The 20,984-nt window shown below is 39.9% G+C and overlaps 2 long non-coding RNA genes across 4 annotated transcripts; both read right to left on the bottom strand.

Annotated features, from left to right (window-relative positions):
- Positions 1 to 3,807: 3,807 nt before the first annotated feature.
- Positions 3,808 to 7,696, bottom strand: LOC306917361. The gene is made up of 2 exons (XR_013789155.1): positions 7,383 to 7,696; positions 3,808 to 5,085 (listed from the first exon to the last, which is right to left on the bottom strand). It is a non-coding gene; the product is annotated as an uncharacterized lncRNA (long non-coding RNA).
- Positions 7,697 to 7,722: 26 nt separating this feature from the next.
- LOC306917359 lies at positions 7,723 to 17,999 on the bottom strand. Of its 3 annotated transcripts, none has more exons than XR_013789151.1 (4): positions 17,878 to 17,999; positions 16,535 to 16,639; positions 15,018 to 15,120; positions 7,723 to 7,760 (listed from the first exon to the last, which is right to left on the bottom strand). It is a non-coding gene; the product is annotated as an uncharacterized lncRNA (long non-coding RNA). The 3 variants fall into 3 exon arrangements; XR_013789152.1 differs by lacking the exon at positions 7,723 to 7,760 and adding an exon at positions 12,137 to 12,630; XR_013789153.1 differs by lacking the exons at positions 7,723 to 7,760; positions 17,878 to 17,999 and adding exons at positions 12,137 to 12,630; positions 16,767 to 16,836.
- Between the last annotated feature and the right edge of the window lie 2,985 nt (positions 18,000 to 20,984).

The raw sequence follows: 20,984 nt of genomic DNA, 5'->3' as shown, positions 1-20,984 counted from the left end.
AAACAAAATGCCTCAAAAGTGACTCCACTCACTGCCAATCAAACAAATGAAAAATAAACAACCTTAAACATCAAATGCCTCAGTGTCAAACAACAATTACTAATACTAAAATAAAGCACTTCTGTCAAGTGTCTTTTGTTGCCCACCTAAATTCCAAAAGGTCAAGTATTACATTCCCGCAAAATCTTTCATGTCTAGGTAGCACAGAGGATATGACTATGTCTTGCAAACTGAAGATCAGTGGTTCAAGCCCAGTAAAACTTTTTTTCTGTCGTCTTTCGCTGCTCACCTAAATTCCAAAAGGTCAAGTATAACATTCCCGCAATATCTTTCATGTGCCAGCGTGGTGCAGTCTAATAGTCAATGGTTCACAAACTAAAGGTTGTAGGTTCAAAACTCACAAAAACTCAATATAAACACTAAAAAAACAAACAAAAAGCCTCAAAAGTGACTCCACTCACTGCCAATCAAACAAATGAAAAATAAACAACCTTAAACATCAAATGCCTCAGTGTCAAACAACAATTAGTAATAATAAAATAAAGCACTTCTTTCAAGTGTCTTTTGTTGCCCACCTAAATTCCAAAAGGTCAAGTATTACATTCCCGCAACATCTTTCAAGTCTCTGTAGCACAGAGGATATGACCATGTCTTGCAAGCTGAACGTCGGCGGTTCATGCCCAGTGAAACACATTTTCTTCAACTGTCTTTCGCTGCTCACCTAATTTCCAAAAGTTCAAGTATTACCTTCCCGCAACTTCTTTCATGTCTCTGTAGCACAGAGGATATGACCTTGCCTTGCAAACAGAAGGTTGGTGGTTCAAGCCCAGTAAAACATATTTTCTGTCAACTGGCTTTCGCTGCTCACCTAAATTCCTAAAGGTCAAGTATAACATTCCCGCAATATCTTTCATGTGCCAGCGTGGTGCAGTCTAATAGTCAATGGTTCACAAACTAAAGGTTGTAGGTTCAAAACTCAATATAAAAACAAAAAATCCTCCAAACAACTAACATGCCTCAAAAGTAGCACCAATGCATCAAACGACAACTGCCAAGCAAGTTAATAAAGTGAAAAAAAAAACAGTTTCTAATAAAAAAAACAATTTAATTTAATATGCAAATTCCAGCCCGCCTCCAGGGGGAGTGCCTCCCCATGGAGGCGGGCTTCTAAAAAAATCCTCCTCCTGGAGGTGTACCCTCCATGCTCCTCCCTCTTCAACCGGAGCTAAAAGAGAGCGGGAGGAGGGAGGCGGGCTGCCTCGGCTCTCTACACCTTAAAAAGCCCGAAAATGAAGGTTTACCCTGAGCAAGATTCAAACCCACCACCTTCAGCTTGTGAGACCTATGCTTTTCTCTTGCGCCACTGGGCTTTTCACACTAATAAGATTTTGGAGGTTGTATTTAAGGTTGAAGGGAGAGGTGACATGTCAAAAGATGAAAATCCATAGAAAACACCTCTACCCCTGACAGAATGGCTGAAAATCTAAGAATCTGCTAGATACACCCTCTGATGATCAGGGTTCAACTGAGATTTAGATTATTGCTTAAAACCATATGTTAGAACATTGTTAGAGACTGCACATGGATTTACACTTTCATTGAATCAAAATAGAGAAGTTTCATATCAGCCTAAGTACTGTCATTAAAATTCATACCCATTGTATCATATTAGTTTCCGATGATCAAAAGTTAAGTACATTTTGTTCTCACTTAAGACTTTTACTTTAAAGTGAGAACAACAAATGTACTGTAGTCTGTTTATCAAAAACCCTACAAACAGGCTGCAGGGGATCTTGCTAATCAGCACAGGTGGAAATAATGTTCTCAATCAGTGGCATGCTCTTTCACCTAGAAGACACTCTAGTACAAAAGTGTTTTGTGATTAGTGTATTTTTTTTTTTACACTTACATTTTGTTAAGTACAGTTGCTGTTCTCACTTTAGACTGTTACAATAAAATGGTCATTAAAGTGTTTAACTAGTTTCTCAAACAGTGCTGTTATGACCACAGCTCATCTTAGAGTAGCTCAATTCATTTAGAAAAAACAACACTTTATACACTCATGGCATGCAGCATGTCAATCAAATCAAGTATAGGCTGAGCTCCATACTTGTGATATGCATTCTGTTTTGAGCTAGTGACTCAAGGATATACATTATTTAATTGAATCAAACAAATTCCATTGTATGTATTTATTACAACAAACACCAATCACTTAAATACAAAAACAAACAACAATTTGGGCTAAGAACTAAGTACTGTGGAATTGTATGTGTGACCATGTCTTAAATTCAACTTGATGGTATGCCATCTTGGGAAACCACACTGCTTATACATTCCACAATGGTGAGAGTAGACAAGCCTATAAGCAGAGGTTTGTTAGAAGAACCACATTAGGAAGGTCAAAGGCAACATTCCTGCACATTGGTCATCGACACTGACGCGTAGAGAGGGGACACCTGAGAAACATACATTAGGACCACAAAGTCCAAAAGATTAATCGATGGCCTAAACTCAAAAAGTGCTAAGGCAATTACAAGCAGTTTCCTACTTTGCTCAGTCAGTGCACACAAAGAAAGACCAAACAGGAAATGTGGCATGGGCACCAGGCTTTATAGGGGAGGGGCTAATCAGTACCTACTGACACTTGAGTAATTGGGGTGTGGCCTGGTCTCCCTGTCAGGTGTAAGTATCCTAATCAAACAAGTCCCATTTGCAGCAGAAATAGCAGGGCCAGTATCTTAACCAGTAGTAGCACCACCATAGTTCATATCTGAACTGTTCTTTTGTGTACAATTCAGTGAAAGATCAGATAAAGGTGCAAGAGTCAGGTAAAAGTAGAAAGACATCCTTGCTGTATTTGAACCAGGAACCTTCTGGTTGCTAGCCCTGTATCTTCACCACTGCACCACCACTTCTCATACAGAACTCATGCTATCGCATGCTCTACAGTGAAATATTGGATAAAGATGCAAGTTTGAAAAAACACCCTTGCTGGACTTGAACACACAACCTTCTGTTAGGAAGGCCCATATCTTCACCACTGCACCAATTGGCTCATATAGAATTGATACTATTGTGCACACTTCATTGAAAGATCAGATAAAGGTTCAAGAGTCAGGTAAAAGTAGAAAGACATCCTTGCTGTATTTGACACTGAACCCCTAACCCCTAATTGCTCCTGATGTGCTGGTTAGTGCCTTGCATGGTTTCCGCTGACCCCGGTGTGTGTGAATGGGTGAATGTAATGCACAATCTCTGTAATCTCTGTTTAAAGATGACGTGCCGTAAAATATGTTCATCAGGTATTATGATTATACTAAACATTTGAGCCTGCATGTTCTCTATCAACCTATTGATTGATCGATGAAGTATTTATTAACAGTATGCAGAATAGGTACATTTCAAGCACAACTCAATACAAAAACTGTCAACTGTGGACGACACCATATAAAGCATTACACCTAATTACATCCCGCTTTCTGGAGTTGTCATAAACCTAAACCTAAATAGTTATAATATATCTAGAGAACAGACAGCCCTGCCACCACCTATTCATTTCAATTGAAATCTTGCTGTATGCACCATGCAAAAAACAAAAAACAGACCCGAGACACTAACTATTCAGTTACATTATGAGCATTCATGTTGGGATTGTTGTGGACCACTGGATCGTTTACATGTGGCAGAAAATGTAGAATGTAGAGTTTATGTTGAGTGAAGGTTTCTCCCTGACCACAAGTAGGCTCACAGAATACGCTCTCAATTTGCAGTATGTCCTCCATAAAATAAATTCACCCAGGGTCATTGAAAATCCATATTTTGATCATTTAATATCACCATGTATAAATCATGTAGAAATTACTTTACAGCAATGACAATTAAAAACAAAAACAAGAACACCATTGTGTCAAAGTGTCAAACGATGACTAAATAGGCCAATGGGTCGTAGAGTTGAGTACACAAATCAATACATCAAATCTTCAACCCATGGACAATGAAGACATCAAAGGAAAGAAGAAAAACTTGTTAAGAAATGCTGATATTATAATATGTTACATTGAGGTGAATAGATAACCGTGTGCAATTTAATTTCACACTGGGCCTTTTTCACCAACTATTCACAATAGCAAAGCAATGACGACCGGTCCATGGCAGCAAATCAAGCACACTTGGAATGGCCAGACAGCGACCCCCGACAGAAGTGGGGGCTTATCAGAGTTAACCACTTGAACCCCAACATCCCTATTCGGAAAATATACAAGATCTACAACGTGGCTATTTTTGGTGTGGGGGGTGGGAGCGGCAGCTGTAACTCAGGTCCGTTTAACCACTTAAAGTAGTTAAGAAAAAGATGTAAGTAAGCAGACTTACAGACTTACTTAAAAGTAGATGTAGATGTGTCTTTTTTGCGAGGTGGGGGTGGTGTAGTGTGTGTGTGTGTGTGTGTGTGGGGGGGGGGATACGTTTGTTGGGTGTGGGGTACATGCAGACAGCATATCTAGGGTTGCAACAGTTAACTGAATTAACCGATAAATTATAAAATAACTGATTTTGAGGGGTAAAACCCCCCCACACTTTCTTCTCGTCATTAAAGGCGACAAACTTTCACATTTCTTTTTTTAATATAGCCAGTCTAGAAGCTTATAATGTGGCTTATAAAAATCTATTTGAAAATGTCCACATAGTTTTGCTGATATAAAAACAGAAAACATGCACAAGTGCATAAAGACCTGCACACCGTCTGCACTTGCAATACGAGCACTAAGCATCATCTGCTGTTACTTTTTCCACGTCCAAAGAAGCATGCTTGCTTTGCCGTTCATCAGTCCACGGCACGCACTCCCAGAATAAGACATAATTTCCAAGCGCCCGTCCGTCCGTCTACCTTGCCTTCCTTATCTCGTCGGGATGAAAGAGTCCCCTCTCGTCGTCCCTCAGAAAAGCAGGTCTTCGTTGGTGATCAGAGCCTCCACCACCATCCGCTGGTATCGGACGTAGTTGAGGGCTGTCATCACTGTGGGGCCGAACACGATGCCCAGGTTCTCGCTGGCCATCAGGTTGTCCTTGGCATGCTGCACCACCCTGGAGAGAGAGAGAGAGAGAGAGAGAGAGAGAGAGAGAGAGAGAGAGAGAGAGAGAGGGAAGGAGAAAAGTGTTCATAATGTGTGACAGTAGCCAGGCAACTAATCTCCAAATGCCAGGTGGAAAAGGTACTCAATTGTTTTACTTAAGTAAAAGTATCAGTACTGCAATGTAGAACTACTCCCTTACAAGTAAAAGTCCAGAATTCCAAAATGCACTTGAGTAAAAGTACAAAAGGTACATCAAAATGTACTTAAAGTACCAAAAGTAGAAAGTACTCAGTATGCACTCAGTATGTCCCATTTCAAGTTTTGAAATATATAACAATATTTTGAAAATAGCAGATCTACAAGCTCACAATGCGTGCAGACTTGTAGATCGAGCTTGTAGATCTGCTATTTTCAAATGGCCGAAATGTATATAGGGCTGAAGTGGTTAATGTATGTTTTGTAATAATAATCAAAATCTACAAAGTAACTAGTAACTCAACTTTTAGTATGTATGTAGTGGAGTAAAAGTACAATATTTGGAACCGAGATGTAGTGGAGTAGAAGTGAAAGTATTGATAATAAGAAATACTCAATAACAAACAAATACCTAAAAATTGTACTTAAGTACATACTGTACAGTACTTAAGTAAATGTACTTGGGTACTTTCCACCACTGGTATTACAGTATACACTGTGCCATATAGATCAGTTACATTGATTTGTATTCAGTCAAATATTAAGCTTTAATGGAAAACAACCCCTGAGCCCTGATCAGTACGGTCCATTAGGAAGAAGGCAACTATGCTGCCCTCTACTGACAATTTCCAGTATGGCATTAATCCTGTGAATGGAGCCAGGCCTAACTTCTGTGTAATTGTTTTGGTACCACAACAGCTACTTGATACTGACTTTTCGTTGTGTTGATTTCTCAGATCACCGTTTTAAATATGACATGAGAGGGTGTACTTTACTGCCATTAATGGCACGACAGTTATGTAATTAGACATAGCACTCTATAGTGTATACTCATAGTTTCATTGTACAGATATTCTACTGTTAGATGGATGTTGGGCTCCTAGCTTGCTTATGATCCTGATTGACTATTTGACTATGTATTTGATGGATTACCTAACCTTACCATGTGTCGTTCTTGCTTACTGTAAATCGCTCTGGATTAAGAGCGTGTGCTAAACGCCCAAATTGTAAAAAAGTTGGAGGAACTTCTAGCCCAGTAAAATCTATCGAGGAGCTTACGGTGTAACTGTAATGTCAAGGCTGAATCAGCTATATATTTAATTAAAGTCAAATGTTTTGATATGATCATTTTTCATTTGATTAGTAGAAATAGGCAGAGCATGAAAAGCACACATAGCCATGCAGAGCATGAAAAGCACACATAGCCATGCAGAGCATGAAAAGCACACATAGCCATGCTCAGATTGCTTGGTCAGAACTACCTGTTGTACCTTAACCCATTTAGACCTGAGGACGCATCTGTGTCACCTTAGCCTTTAACCACTTTAACCATTATTTTAAACTTTAGCTCTACAAGCTTGTAGATCTCCTATTTTTGAAAAATCATGAAAATGTGTGCAAATCCTTTAATATATATACACCACTGTAGTCCTAGTGGACTCATAATGTGCCATACATAGTGTCGTAGTAAATCAGTGTCAAACATATTCTGAAGAAAGAAATCCTGGACACATTTGTCCACATTAACATGAATCCAACACAACTGTCAAACAAGTCTGAGGAGCGATCTATGAGATCTATGCAGAAGTTTGATCTGCAACACAATTGTCAGTAAATTGAAATACCAGGTAACCAATGAATGAACCTGTCCAAGTAGCATGATATGTAAATTACACTTTTAACATAATCCATTCATTATGTGGCTAGCCCCCCCAATGCATGGCTTCAGTTGATGTTTTTGCTTTGCTTTTTTCTGGTGTTGTACTTTTTAACTTATAGCTATTGCCTTTTTCTACTGCTTTCTATGTAATGTATTTGTATATGTTCATCATGCTCTTTTTATTCTGTATGTATGTTTTTACACTGGAGCTGTTGGACAAAACAAATTTCCTTCGGGATCAATAAAGTATTTATCTATCTATCTATCTATCTATCTATCTATCTATCTATCTATCTATCGAAGATCATGTCATGTGGCAGCCAAGTGTTTGTTTAGAGCACTTATGACATAAATCATTTGCCAGCCAAGTCTGTAGACTTTAATGCTCGTTTAGAGCATTTAGGACTTACATCGTTTGCCAACAGTGATATCCTGCGTGGGGGAGGACTTACATGGGAAGAGGAGAAGTCTTGACTTGGTTCAGCTTGAGGTGGTGAGAAGACAAGACATCCACTAGGTGCTGCCAGACGGTCGAAAGAGCTGCGCACGTTCTCGGCTGCGCGTAGCTTAAAGCTTGAGTTTTTAGACAGCTGGTGGATGGAAATTAAGCTCCACCTCCGCCGAAGACTTGCGCGACGGCCAGATTCCCGGAAACGCTCTCCTCCGCTCAAGTCTTCGGCGGAGGTGGAGCTTCTTTTCCATCCACCAGCTGTCTAAAAACTCAGAATTTAAGCTGCACGCAGCTTAAGAAGTGCGCAGCTTAAGAAAGTTTTGCGCTATGGTGTGGAGACGGTGACTGTGAGATGTCAGCCAGACATGCGCCGCTCAACCTGAGTGGCAGAGGAGTGGAGAGAGAAAAACAGTTGAGTGTTTACAACTATTACAATCAACCAATAGGAAGGAGTATAAGAATCAGATCTTAGATCAATGTCACCATCATGTAAATTTATTGCGATTAACAATTATTGTGATTAACAATGTAATTGTCTTTTTCCTTTGTGACATTGGAAATTGGAATACATAAATTACATCTCTGTTTAGCTTTTAAGCTTTGTAAACAAACATGGCAAATTACTTAAAAGAAATTAATCATGAAGAAATAATCAAAATAAATAAGTTATTATGGTCAAAATAGGCCATATTTAATCATTTTATATTCAAAATTAAGAATTAAAAAAGTAATGGAAATAGCCGATCAACAACACGTCACTTGCGATGCATTGTGAGCCTGTAGTGTAGATCAACCTTTTCCTCTATTTTTTGAAAATATATGAACATTTTTGCAACCTGGAAACAATTATGATGGCGATTACAGTATATGCACGGCACGCATCTGCCTAGGTGACAGCAGACTGCTGGGCAAGTGCTGGCGCTTTTATATGGAGATCTAAGGGTGGCAGCGGGGCAGTGTCTTGAGTGTACAGGGTTTGATGATGGCCCAGGTAGGGCCGGACCTTAATTTCCGGGCCTGTTGAGAACTCCAGTTTTCGCTGGCTGCTGGGTGTGGCTGCACTAATAACATTGGGGCAGGCCCGTCTAGAGTTTAAATGGACAGGTATCAGTCAAAAGGGAGACATCGAAGAGGAAGGATGGATGGGGAAGAATCAACATATGGAATGTCAGAACAGGTCATCCCCATATATGGAGATCTAAGGGTTTGAGGTTTGAGGTCAGATGTAGAGTTGCTGATCTACTTGCTACTTTTGTGCGACACTCTTGTCCGACAATATGACATTAATTGACTCCTTTGTTGTCTCTTTAGCTTGACAAGATATAGAGTAGGGGTCTTCAACAGGGATTCCTCTGGGTTACTAGAGTGGGGCCACCACGTTTTTGCAATAATAATAATAATAATAATAACTAGATACTCCTCTAGCCTTAGGAGACATTGGCTTAAAAGCCTGTATTTATAACTGTCACAAATGCCTGTCTATGTAGGTTTGTTTTTCTTCTTTCTTTTTTTTTTTACTGTAAGTATACATGTTTTATATAATTGTGTTTTATATGGCATATGCAATAAAGAGTTTCATTCATTCAACAATTATTATTATTGAACAAACTTTCTTGTGCAACATTAATATACAAATCAAATCATAACATATCATTGAACATCACTAATGAATGTCAGTATCTCACCGATGTGAAAATACAATTAACTATTCAAACTATTCAGTCTAGTATGAAGTCAAAATCGCAAGATTCATTCATTAATCATTCATAATCATATATTCAGTGAATCCCAAAACAAGATCTGACTGCAAGCTAGCTAGCTCAGAAGACTATGGGAAACGCCATTGTAACGTTAGCATTTTTTGTGACGTTAGCATTGCAGCGCTAGCGATGCTAACAACAACAACAACCAATATCTCCGGGTTTTCACCTTGAGTTTACGTTCTATGGTTTTTATATACTCTAAGGTTTTTACTCACCACTGAATGTAAACAAAAATAATCATCATCAAATGGGTTGCCTTGGGTAACGCAATTTAAATAGCGCGGCACGCTGTTGTAACTATGGCAACGTCCACACGCACGCTGTAGCAGTCTTGTTGACGTGCAACGTCACTCTGCGTGCCTCGATTCGTTGACCAATCAGAATCGATTGCGCCCCTGTGACGTCAGAGCCCCTCGCTCTTTAAATCTTCGGTTCAACGTTACAAACAGACAGTCTCTTTACACCTGTTGAACGTTATCTGAAGGAGGAGGTAGACGCTTCTACTGTCTGTAGACAACAGTTCAACACACCACACTAGAGAGAGAGGCTTTCTACTACAGTTCTGAGATCATTTGAACTTAGCAATATTAAAGCTTTTTATTTCAGTTGATTAGCTCCACTGAGACAGAAGCAACATCATTTGAGAGAGCGAAAGAGAGGTAGAGTGTCATTAACCGAGTTCTCGGCTGCAGCCGTTACCTTCTCGAGTACATGGCCATGGATAATATGATGACGCAGCAGCAGCAGAGGTCATCAGAGCCCGACCTCCCCTCGGTCCCAGAGACCCGGGAGAAGAAATCACGCCTACAGACTTTCCTCCGCCTGTTTGGGAGGAGGACGAGGAGTCACCCCCGACCCTGTGACCTCCACCAGGAGGACCCAAAGGGCGAGGAGGAGGAACCACGGACTCCCCTCCAGACCGCCGCTGGGGTGGGTGATGACGACGACGACGGCGTCTTTACAACGACTCTCTGGTATGACACCACCAGCGTTAGTACTACTGCTAGTACTGCGGAGTCGGAGCAGCAGGAGAGCCGTTATGATGTCAGGTCGTGTCCTCGCTGTGCAGCCGTCATCATCGAGGACATCATCAACGACATCAGAGTCCACACGGACATCACGGAGACGGAGGACGCCAGAGCCTACGTCACCGCGGGCAGTATCACCGACGTGTTGGGCGGTATATTATCCCACATCGTACGTGTAGAGTTCGCTAGACGTCATGGTGGCCGTACCTGCTGCGGCGTCTGCGGCGCGAGGTTCCGCTGGTCACCTGCGCCAGGCCGTGCCCCAACCCTCGATGGCATGAAGAAGAAGCCACGACGGAGCAGAAAGAAGGAGATTCAGAGTTTTCTGTGGTCGCTGGGGGCCGCCTCGGCGATAAGCCTCGGGCTCTTGTTCTCTTGTTCTCTTCTTCTTCCAGTGGTGTCTGTGGTCGGGATACCTATGGTGGTCGGTGGAGTCATCCTGTTTACAGTCGGTGTTATTGCTTTGCATCATGTACTGTAGCTGCAATATATTGCATAACCGGCATTCTTTAATGGACATTGTTCCCATTGATGGCCTAAAATGTGAACATATACACTTAAATGTACTTTTGTTAATATGACACGTTAGCCTGTAGATCTGTTATTTTATGTTTTACATTTTTACTTTTGTTAAATTATGTATATTGCGACTGTATATTTTGCACTGGTTCAAGATCTTGTAATGTGAAATATTAATAAATAGAACATTTTTAAATGACTGTGCTGGCTGTCAGTGCATTCCAGTGACTTCAGTTAATGGAAGAATCACAATCACATTTATTGTCACATCACATGGTTTACAGATGTAAACATTACGTGTTTTAAAATAGTGAAAATTGCTCAGGAACAAGAACAAGTTCAGAATGTGTCGATGTAGATCGGATATTTGATTCATTTTGGATTTATTCAAAATGGTAAGCCTAAACAGTTTAGGCAGTGGAACAAGCTTGCAATGCAATGTGTTGGGAGGAGGTTGTAGAAAGGCCACACACGCTATAGTAATACAAAAAAGCAGGTGTGGCCATTATCATGCATAATCATGTCAGTGTCAACTGACGGACTAAGTGTAACCTGTGTCCTGTAGAATTACACTTACCATAGGTGTGTTGCTGTTTGATGACGTTGCAACATTTACCAGATTTAATTTATAAGCATCTGTTTCTCTCACTCTGACTGTCTTCCTTCCTGTAATATATATTTTTAGTCCCACCCCGTCAGAACCTGCAATATCTTGACTAGAGGTACAGTACAGACACCTGTACTGTATACCTGGGAACCATCTGCACCAAACGTAATAAATGTTGTGTCCAGCAGGTGCCAGTGTTGTGTTGTGTTCAGCACCGGATTGTGAACTTGGGTCAGTCAGCTAAAGCAAAGCAAAGCAAAGCAAAGTTACTATATTTACCCAGGGTAACTGGACTAAGCATCAGATACTTGTTTACAGCCAGGCCCTGCTCATAGAACATTTCATGGTAGTGGTTCAATGCCTTGCTCAAGGGCACTTCAGCGGTGGTAATTGTAACATTCCGGGCCGGGGATACGAACTGGCGACCTTCCGGTATCAAGACCGCTCCGCAAACCGTTCGGCCACCGCTGCCACTCAGCTGGAGCTCACTGCTCCAGCTGTTTCTTTTGTCTTAATTAACATGTCAATATACAGCAGAGCTAGGCAACATTGGGCAAAAATATGTGAACATTCAATGTAAATATGTGAACCTTAGGCGACCATTCGGTCAATTTTAGTAGCTGTATGGGGGAAAACTCCTTTTTATACTTAATGGTACGCAAGAAAACTTAAAACTACTACTACTTTTAAGTCCTCTCTGAAGATATGGCTGAATAACAGTTGGACCTAACTTAAACTTAAAAGCTCAGCGGCTAAGCAGGATACATATGTATTAAATGTAGTATACCATATATTTAAATATTAATTGGGACAATTAATTTTACGACATGTTCAAACAAGAATAATACTAATTTATTACATATAACAAATACCGGTGTGCACTATGTACAGAAGCAGCAGATTAAATAGATAAAATGGGAGAAAGGAAAGAAAATTAAAAAAAAAAAAGGAATCAGGGACAGGGATTTTGCAAGTAACCGAGCACAGTAAACAGTAGCAAGAAGCAAAACATGAGTTCAAAGTAACATCCATCGATCCATGCTTTTTTCTTCTTTAAAAAAAAAAAATCTTCCCATTCCCAGCCTTTGCCATCATGGCTATAAGTTATAACATTTTACTCATCAACTTCAGTGCCCTGATTTTGGACACAGGTACATCACTACACAAAACTATCTGAAATGTTTTACTTTTAGTCTAGTTTTAGTCGACTAAATATACGATTTTAGTCGATTAAAATGTATTTTGGCGGGCCTTGATGGTGTTGTAATGGCAGATTTTACAATTTGTCGCATGCTGAAAAATAGCAGGTTGTCCTTGGCATGCTGCACCACCCTGGACGGGCGAGAGAGAGAGAGAGAGAGACAGAGAGAGAGAGACAGAGAGGGAAGGAGAAAAGTGTTCACAATGTGTGACAAGTAGCCAGGCAACTAATCTCCAAATGCCAGGTGGAAAAAGTACTCAATTGTTTTACTTAAGTAAAAGTATCAGTACTGCAATGTAGAACTACTCCCTTAAGTAAAAGTCCAGAATTCCAAAATGCACTTGAGTAAAAGTACAAAGGTATTGGCATCAAAATGTACTTAAAGTACCAAAAGTAGAAAGTACTCAGTATGCACTCAGTATGTCCCATTTCAAGTTTTGAAATATATAACAATATTTTGAAAATAGCAGATCTACAAGCTCACAATGCGTGCAGACTTGTAGATCGAGCTTGTAGATCTGCTATTTTCAAATGGGCGAAATATAGGGCTGAAGTAGTTAATGTATTATGTAATAATAATCAAAATCTACAAAGTAACTAGTAACTCAACTTTTAGTATGTATGTAGTGGAGTAAAAGTACAATATTTGGAACCGAGATGTAGTGGAGTAGAAGTGAAAGTATTGATAATAACAAATACACAATAACAAACAAATACCTAAAAATTGTACTTAAGTACATACTGTACAGTACTTAGGTAAATGTACTTGGGTACTTTCCACCACTGGTATTACAGTATCCACTGTGCCATATAGATCAGTTACATTGATTTGTATTCAGTCAAATATTAAGCTTTAATGGAAAACAACCCCTGAGCCCTGATCAGTACGGTCCATTAGGAAGAAGGCAACTATGCTGCCCTCTACTGACAATTTCCAGTATGGCATTAATCCTGTGAATGGAGCCAGGCCTAACTTCTGTGTAATTGTTTTGGTAAAGAATTACTTTATTGAATAAATAAACGTACTGACCTGACGAAGATCTGTCAAGATCGAAACGTTGTCGTTTATTTATTCAATAAAGTAATTCTTTACCAAAAGAATGGTGTGCGGGCCCTACCTCCTTCCATAATTGCCTTATTGGCCCTGCACCCACTGTCGAGGTGCGTGTAAATAGGTATGCTCTGTAATTGTTTTGGTACCACAACAGCTACTTGATACTGATTTCTCGTTGTGTTGATTTCTCAGATCACCGTTTTTTTACATGAGAGGGTGTACTTTACTGCCATTAATGGCACGACAGTTATGTAATGAGACATAGCACTCTATAGTGTATACTCATAGTTTCATTGTACAGATATTCTACTGTTAGACGGATGTTGGGCTCCTAGCTTGCTTATGATCCTTGATGACTATTTGACTATGTATTTGATGGATAATACCTTACCATGTGTCGTTCTTGCTTACTGTAAATCGCTCTGGATTAAGAGCTAAACGCCCAAATTGTACATTCAAATTGTAAAAAAGTTGGAGGAACTTGCCCAGTAAAATCTATTGAGGAGCTTACGGTGTAACTGTAATGTCAAGGCTGAGTCAGCTATATATTTAATTAAAGTAAAATGTTTTGATATGATCATTTTTCATTTGATTAGTGGAAATAGGCAGAGCATGAAAAGCACACATAGCCATGCTCAGAACTACCTGTTGTACCTTAACCCATTTAGACCTGAGGACGCATCTGTGTCACCTTAGCCTTTAACCACTTTAACCATTATTTTAAACTTTAGCTCTACAAGCTTGTAGATCTCCTATTTTTGAAAAATCATGAAAATGTGTGCAAATCCTTGTCCACTGTCCTAGTGGACTCATAATGTGCCATACATAGTGTCGTAGTAAATCAGTGTCAAACATATTCTGAAGAAAGAAATCCTGGACACATTTGTCCACATTAACATGAATCCAACACAACTGTCAAACAAGTCTGTGGGGCAATCTATGAAATCTATGCAGAAGTTTGATCTGCAACACAATTGTCAGTACATTGAAATACCAGGTAACCAATGAGTCCAAGTAGCATGATATGTAAATTACACTTTTAACATAATCCATTCATTATGTGGCTAGCCCCCCCAATGCATGGCTTCAGTTGACGTTTTAGCTTTGCTTTTTTCTGTTGTACTTTTTAACTCGTGTCTTTTTAACTTATAGCTATTGCCTTTTTCTACTGCTTTCTATGATGTAATGTATTTGTATATGTTCATCATGCTCTTTTTATTCTGTATGTATGTTTTACACTGGAGCTGTTGGACAAAACAAATTTCCTTCAGGATCAATAAAGTATCTATCTATCTATCTATCTATCTATCTATCTATCTATCTAAGATCATGTCAAGTGTTTGTTTAGAGCACTTATGATGTAAATCATTTGCCAGCCAAGTCTGTGGACTTTAATGCTCGTTTAGAGCATTTAGGACTTACATCGTTTGCCAAGAGTGATATCCTGCGTGGGGGAGGACTTACATGGGAAGAATAGAAGTCTTGTCTTGGTTGAGCTTTTGGTGGTTAGAAGACAAGACATCCACTGTGAGATGTCAGCCAGACATGCAGCGATGCGCCGCTCATCCTGAGTGGCAGAGGAGTGGAGAGAGAAAAACAGTGTGTTTACAACTATTACAATCAACCACTAGGAAGGAGTATAAGAATCAGATCTTAGATGAATCATGAAGATCATGAAGAAAGTTATTATGGTCAAAATAGGCCATATTTTATCATTTTATATTCAAAATTAAGAATTAAAAAAGTAGTGGAAATAGCCGATCAACAACACGTCACTTGCGATGCATTGTGAGCCTGTAGATCAACCATTTCCTCTATTTTTTGAAAGATATATGAACCTTTTTGCAACCTGGAAACGATTATGATGGTGATTACAGTATATGCACACAGGTGACAGCAGACTGCTGGGCGAGTGCTGGCGCTTTTATATGGAGATCTAAGGGTGGCAGCGGGGGCAGTGTCTTGAGTGTACAGGGTTTGATGAGGGCCCAGGTAGGGCCGGACCTTAATTTGTTGAGAACTCCAGTTTTCGCCGGCTGCCGGGCACGGCTGCACTAATAACATTGGGGCAGGCCCGTCTAGAGTTGAAATGGACAGGTATCAGTCAAAAGGGAGACATCAAAGAGGAAGGATGGATGGGGAAGGATCAACATATGGAATGTCAGAACAGGGCATCTCCATATATGGAGATCTAAGGGTTTGAGGTCAGATGTAGAGTTGCTGGCCAATATTGATGACATCAGGCATCTCTATTATGGCATTCCCATATAGAGCGTCGCATGCATTTTTCCCATAGACATTTCAAAAAGTATTAATTTAAAGATCTGTAAGCCTCGAACAAAGCCAACTCGGATCGTGACAAATCATGACAACAAAACAATATTTTGGCCGAACAAATAATAATAATAATAATAACAACAAAAAAAGTGTTGTAACCTGCCCTTTTTTCTTCTTTCTTTCTTTCCTGGGGTGACCAACCAACCAACTAACTGACGGGAAATGCACGATTTCATAGTAAATAACAATAATAATGAATGTACCGGTAATATTGTAAGATAATATAATACAACAATGTATGTCATGTTAAATGTATGTAGATATAGTGTAGTGGTGTAATATAATATGGTAGCAGTCCATGGTCGTGTCTAACTCAGTGGTTCTCAACATGTGGGTCAGGGTCACAATACGTATCTGTTGAACCGAGTCAAACTATAAAAGAAAAACCTTAAAAAGCTGAGAGAAGTTTTCTCAAGAGGAAAGTTGACAGTGAAAACATAAACTATTTGTTCATCCTACTCAGTTTCATAAATTCAACGCTATTGCTGTCCATATCCTCCCTGGACTGTCAGTCAGCTATTGGGAATTGTCATTTATCGCTGGCGGGCCAGTTCTGGCCCACAGGCCGCTTGTTGCCTACCACTGTCCAATACTTTAGCTCCATGTCCATGTCATTACACTTCTCAGATAGCATCCATACTCACTCAGAAACTTGTAGAAATGTATCTCACACTCTCTTCTCCTCCAGGCTAGTGTGTTAGTTGACCAGCCACAGTCCATCTTGTTGTTATTCATGTCAGCTGGTTAGGCTAGAAATATAAAGGTGAAAAACAGCTCAAAATACACAAACATGCTGACATATCCACACTGATATTAATCCCTGGCTCTTCATTTGGTGACATTTACCAGATTATTTATAAACATCTCTGTTTTCACCTTTTTCTCTCACTCTCAGACTGTCTTTCTAGTTCTTCCTTCCTTCCTTCTTTTTAGCCCCACCCCATCTCGTACCTGCTATAGGTTGACGAGAGTTGATTGACACCTGGATGTCCAATGGCATTGCTTCCATGAGCTTGTTATAAATGTAACATACAGTATATATCTGACCAAGTAGCTGCATGTCTGCTCCTTAGTGGGCCAACTGCTTAAATGGTGCATTTGTATAGCGCTTTTATCCAAATGAAAAAATGACAAACCTGGGATCTACAAGCATGCACTTGTAGATCTACTTGCTACTTTTGACACTCTTGTCCGACAATAAAGTCAAAAGTATGAGTATGAGTATTAATTTACCCCTTTGTTGTCTCTTTAGCTCGACAAGATATAGAGTAGGGGTCTTCAACAGGGGGTCCTCTGAGTTACTAGAGTGGGGCCACCACGTTTTTGTGTAATAATATTATAATAATAATAATAATAATATTAATAATAATAAAATAATAATAATAATAATAACTAGATACTTAAAAGCCTGTATTTATAACTGTCACAAATGTACCGTCTATGTACATTTGTTTGGACTGTTTGCTTTTCTTTAGTTGTTTTTTTTACTGTATGTATGTATGTTTTATGTAATTGTGTTTTTATATGGCATATGCAATAAAGAGTTTCATTCATTCAACAATTATTATTATTGAACAATCTTTCTTGTACAACATTAATATCAACAAATCATAACATATAATTGAACAACACTAATGAATCTCACTGAAAATACAATCAACTATTCAAACTATTTAGTCTAGTATGAAGTCAAAATCGCAGATTAATTCATTAATCATTCATAATCATATATTCAGTGAATCCCAAAACAAGATCTGACTGCAAGCTAGCTAGCTCCAGCTAGCATTGCTAATACAGAAGACTATGAGAAATGCCATTGTAACGTTAGCATTTTAGCGCTAGGCTAGCATAACTAACAGAAGTATATGAGAAATGCCATTGTGACGTTAGCATTGCAGCGCTAGCGATGCTAACGGAGGCTAACAACGACAACAACCAAAATCTCCGGGTTTTCACCTTGAGTTTACGTTCTATGGTTTTGACTCACCTCTGAATGTAAACAAAATAATCATCATCAAAATTCGTTGCCTTAACGCAATTTAAACAGCGCGGCACGCTGTTGTAACCATAGCAACGACGCAACGTCCATACGCACGCACGCTGCGGCCGTCTTGTTGACGTGCAACGTCACTCGCGTGCCTCGATTCGTTGACCAATCACAATCGATTGCGTCCCTGTGACGTCAGAGCACCTCGCTCTTTAAATCTTCGGTTCACCGTTAGAAACAACAGACCGTCTCTTTACACCTGTTGAACGTTATCTGAAGGAGGAGGTAGACGCTTCTACTGTCTGTAGACAACAGTTCAACACACCACACTAGAGAGAGAGGCTTTCTACTACAGTTCAGAGATAATTTGAACTTAGCAATATTAAAGCTTTTTATTTCAGTTGATTAGCTCCACTGAGACAGAGCAACATCATTTGAGAGAGCGAAAGAGAGGTAGAGTGTCATTAACCGAGTTCTCGGCTGCAGCCGTTACCTTCTCGAGTACATGGCCATGGATAATATGATGACGCAGCAGCAGCAGAGGTCATCAGAGCCCGACCTCCCCTCGGTCCCAGAGACCCGGGAGAAGAAATCACGCCTACAGACTTTCCTCCGCCTGTTTGGGAGGAGGACGAGGAGTCACCCCCGACCCTGTGACCTCCACCAGGAGGACCCAAAGGGCGAGGAGGAGGAACCACGGACTCCCCTCCAGACCGCCGCTGGGGTGGGTGATGACGACGGCGACGGCGTCTCTACAACGACTCTCTGGTATGACACCACCAGCGTTAGTACTACTGCTAGTACTGCGGAGTCGGAGCAGCAGGAGAGCCGTTATGATGTCAGGTCGTGTCCTCGCTGTGCAGCCGTCATCATCGAGGACATCATCAACGACATCAGAGTCCACACGGACATCACGGAGACGGAGGACGCCAGAGCCTACGTCACCGGGGGCAGTATCACCGACGTGTTGGACGGTATATTATCCCACATCGTACGTGTAGAGAAGGGCGCTAGGCGCCGTCGTCATGGCGTGACCTGCTGCGGCGTCTGCGGCGCGAGGTTCCGCTGGTCACCGGCGCCAGGCCCGGCAGGCCGTGACCTAAACCTCGATGGAAAGAAGAAGCCACGACGGAGCAGAATGAAGAAGATTCGGAGTTTTCTGGACTCGCTGGGGGCCACCTCGGCGGTAAGCCTCGGGCTGCTTCTAATAATACTCGTGTATCTGCTTGGGACAACTCTGGCGGTCGGTGGAGCCGTTGGAGGCATCATGTTGGTGTTATTGTTTTGCGTGTAATGTAGACTTTGCATTATGTCGATCAGTGCAACCCTACTGAACCTAATGAGCCACAAGGTGGCGTCAAAATGTTGCATGAATGGAAAACTTCAGCTATTTAACACACACTGATGGAGATCGTGTGTGTGTGTGTGTCATCATGTCGGAGTTATTGTTTTGCGTGTAATGTAGACTTCATTATGTCGATCATTGCAACCCTACTGTTGCATAACCGGCATTCTAATAAAATGTTTTATGTGTTTGTTCACATTATAAATGTACCTTTGTTAAATGTATATTATGTCACTTTAGTCTATACATCTGCTATTTCTGTTTTACATTTTTACTTTTGTTAAATGTACTGGGTATATTGCGACACTCAAACACTGGTTCAAGATTTTGTAATGTGATTTTGTAATTTTGTAATGTGAATTATTCATAAATAGAACATTTTGTATCATTAAAAACACTATTATAGTGTTTTATGTGTTTGTTCACATCATAAACCTTAAACCTTTGTTAAATGTATATAATATGTCACTTTAGTCTGTACATCTGCTATTATGTTTTACATTTTTACTTTTGTTAAATGTATATTGTATTCTGGTTCAAGATTTTGTAATGTGATTTTGTAATGTGAATTATTAATAAATAGAACATTTTGTAGCATTTTGAAATGACTCTTGTGCCTTCTAATTTACTAAATACTGTATATTTTGGGAGGGGGGGTCCTTGAGGAGATCACAAGGGAATAATTTAGATTTGTAATGGAATGTCACCTCCTCACATATGCTATACAGTACAACTATCCATGTTTCTGTGCTGGCTGTGTCACTGCATTCCAGTGACTTCAGTTAATGGAAGAATCACAATCCCATTTATTGTCACATCACATGGTTTACAGGTGTAAACATTTCATGTTTTAAAGTAGTGAAAATAGACTATCTACATCGACACATTCTGAGTAGATCGGCTATTTGAACTATCTTAAAATGTTTTTTCAAAATGGTAAAACATGCCTAAACAGTTTAGGCATGAGGGGTAAGGTGGCGTGCAATATAGGGCCCTTGGTATTGTACATGTCTTTACTCTGGTCAGGCACTCATAGCATTGCTAATGTAAACACACCCAGAATAAGACTAGTTTATAGCCTTATGTGGACAAGACATTCTGATTTTCAACCACAATACAAAAAAGCAGGTTAAAACCAATATCATTTATAACTCTGTTATCTTGTCAGTGTCATGGTCAACTAACTGACTGACTGACTTACTAACTTAAACTAACAGCGTAACATAGATTTAAAAGCATGATTTTCATCATTGTTTTAATCGTCGACAACCATGAAAAACTATAGCATGTTGTTTCGTGGTTCCCTCGTCTCCGACATACTATAGGTAGTTTCTCATGGTTTGCCGATAAAAATAATATCATGAAAAACAACATACTATAGTAGGTCGTTTTTCATGGTTTTCGACAAGAAAAACGATGAAATATTAGTACCGGTATTTAAAGAAAAATTAACTAAAACTTTCAGATGGGAGCCTACCTGAGACAAGAAAGTTTGAGAATCACTGCTATACTGTTTCTCAACCAATGGACTAGTGTTCCATGGCATAATTACAGGTGGTTGATGGGATAATATTTTAAAATAGAAATACATTGTATCTTTAAATAAAGCTGGAAAATAAAATGCAGGGTGGGGTGAAAATTGCTTGAAATATGCTAGTGGTCCAGGCAGAGCTAAAAAAAAAAGTTTAATTCCTATTCCACGTAGGGCTGGTAATATGGGGGAAAAATGTATGCTCGATTGTTATACAAATTTCCATATGGA

Source organism: Electrona antarctica (assembly GCF_951216825.1).
Source record: "Electrona antarctica genome assembly, chromosome: 24".
Taxonomy (NCBI): Eukaryota; Metazoa; Chordata; class Actinopteri; order Myctophiformes; family Myctophidae; genus Electrona; species Electrona antarctica.
This window is presented reverse-complemented; position numbering and strand designations above follow the sequence as displayed.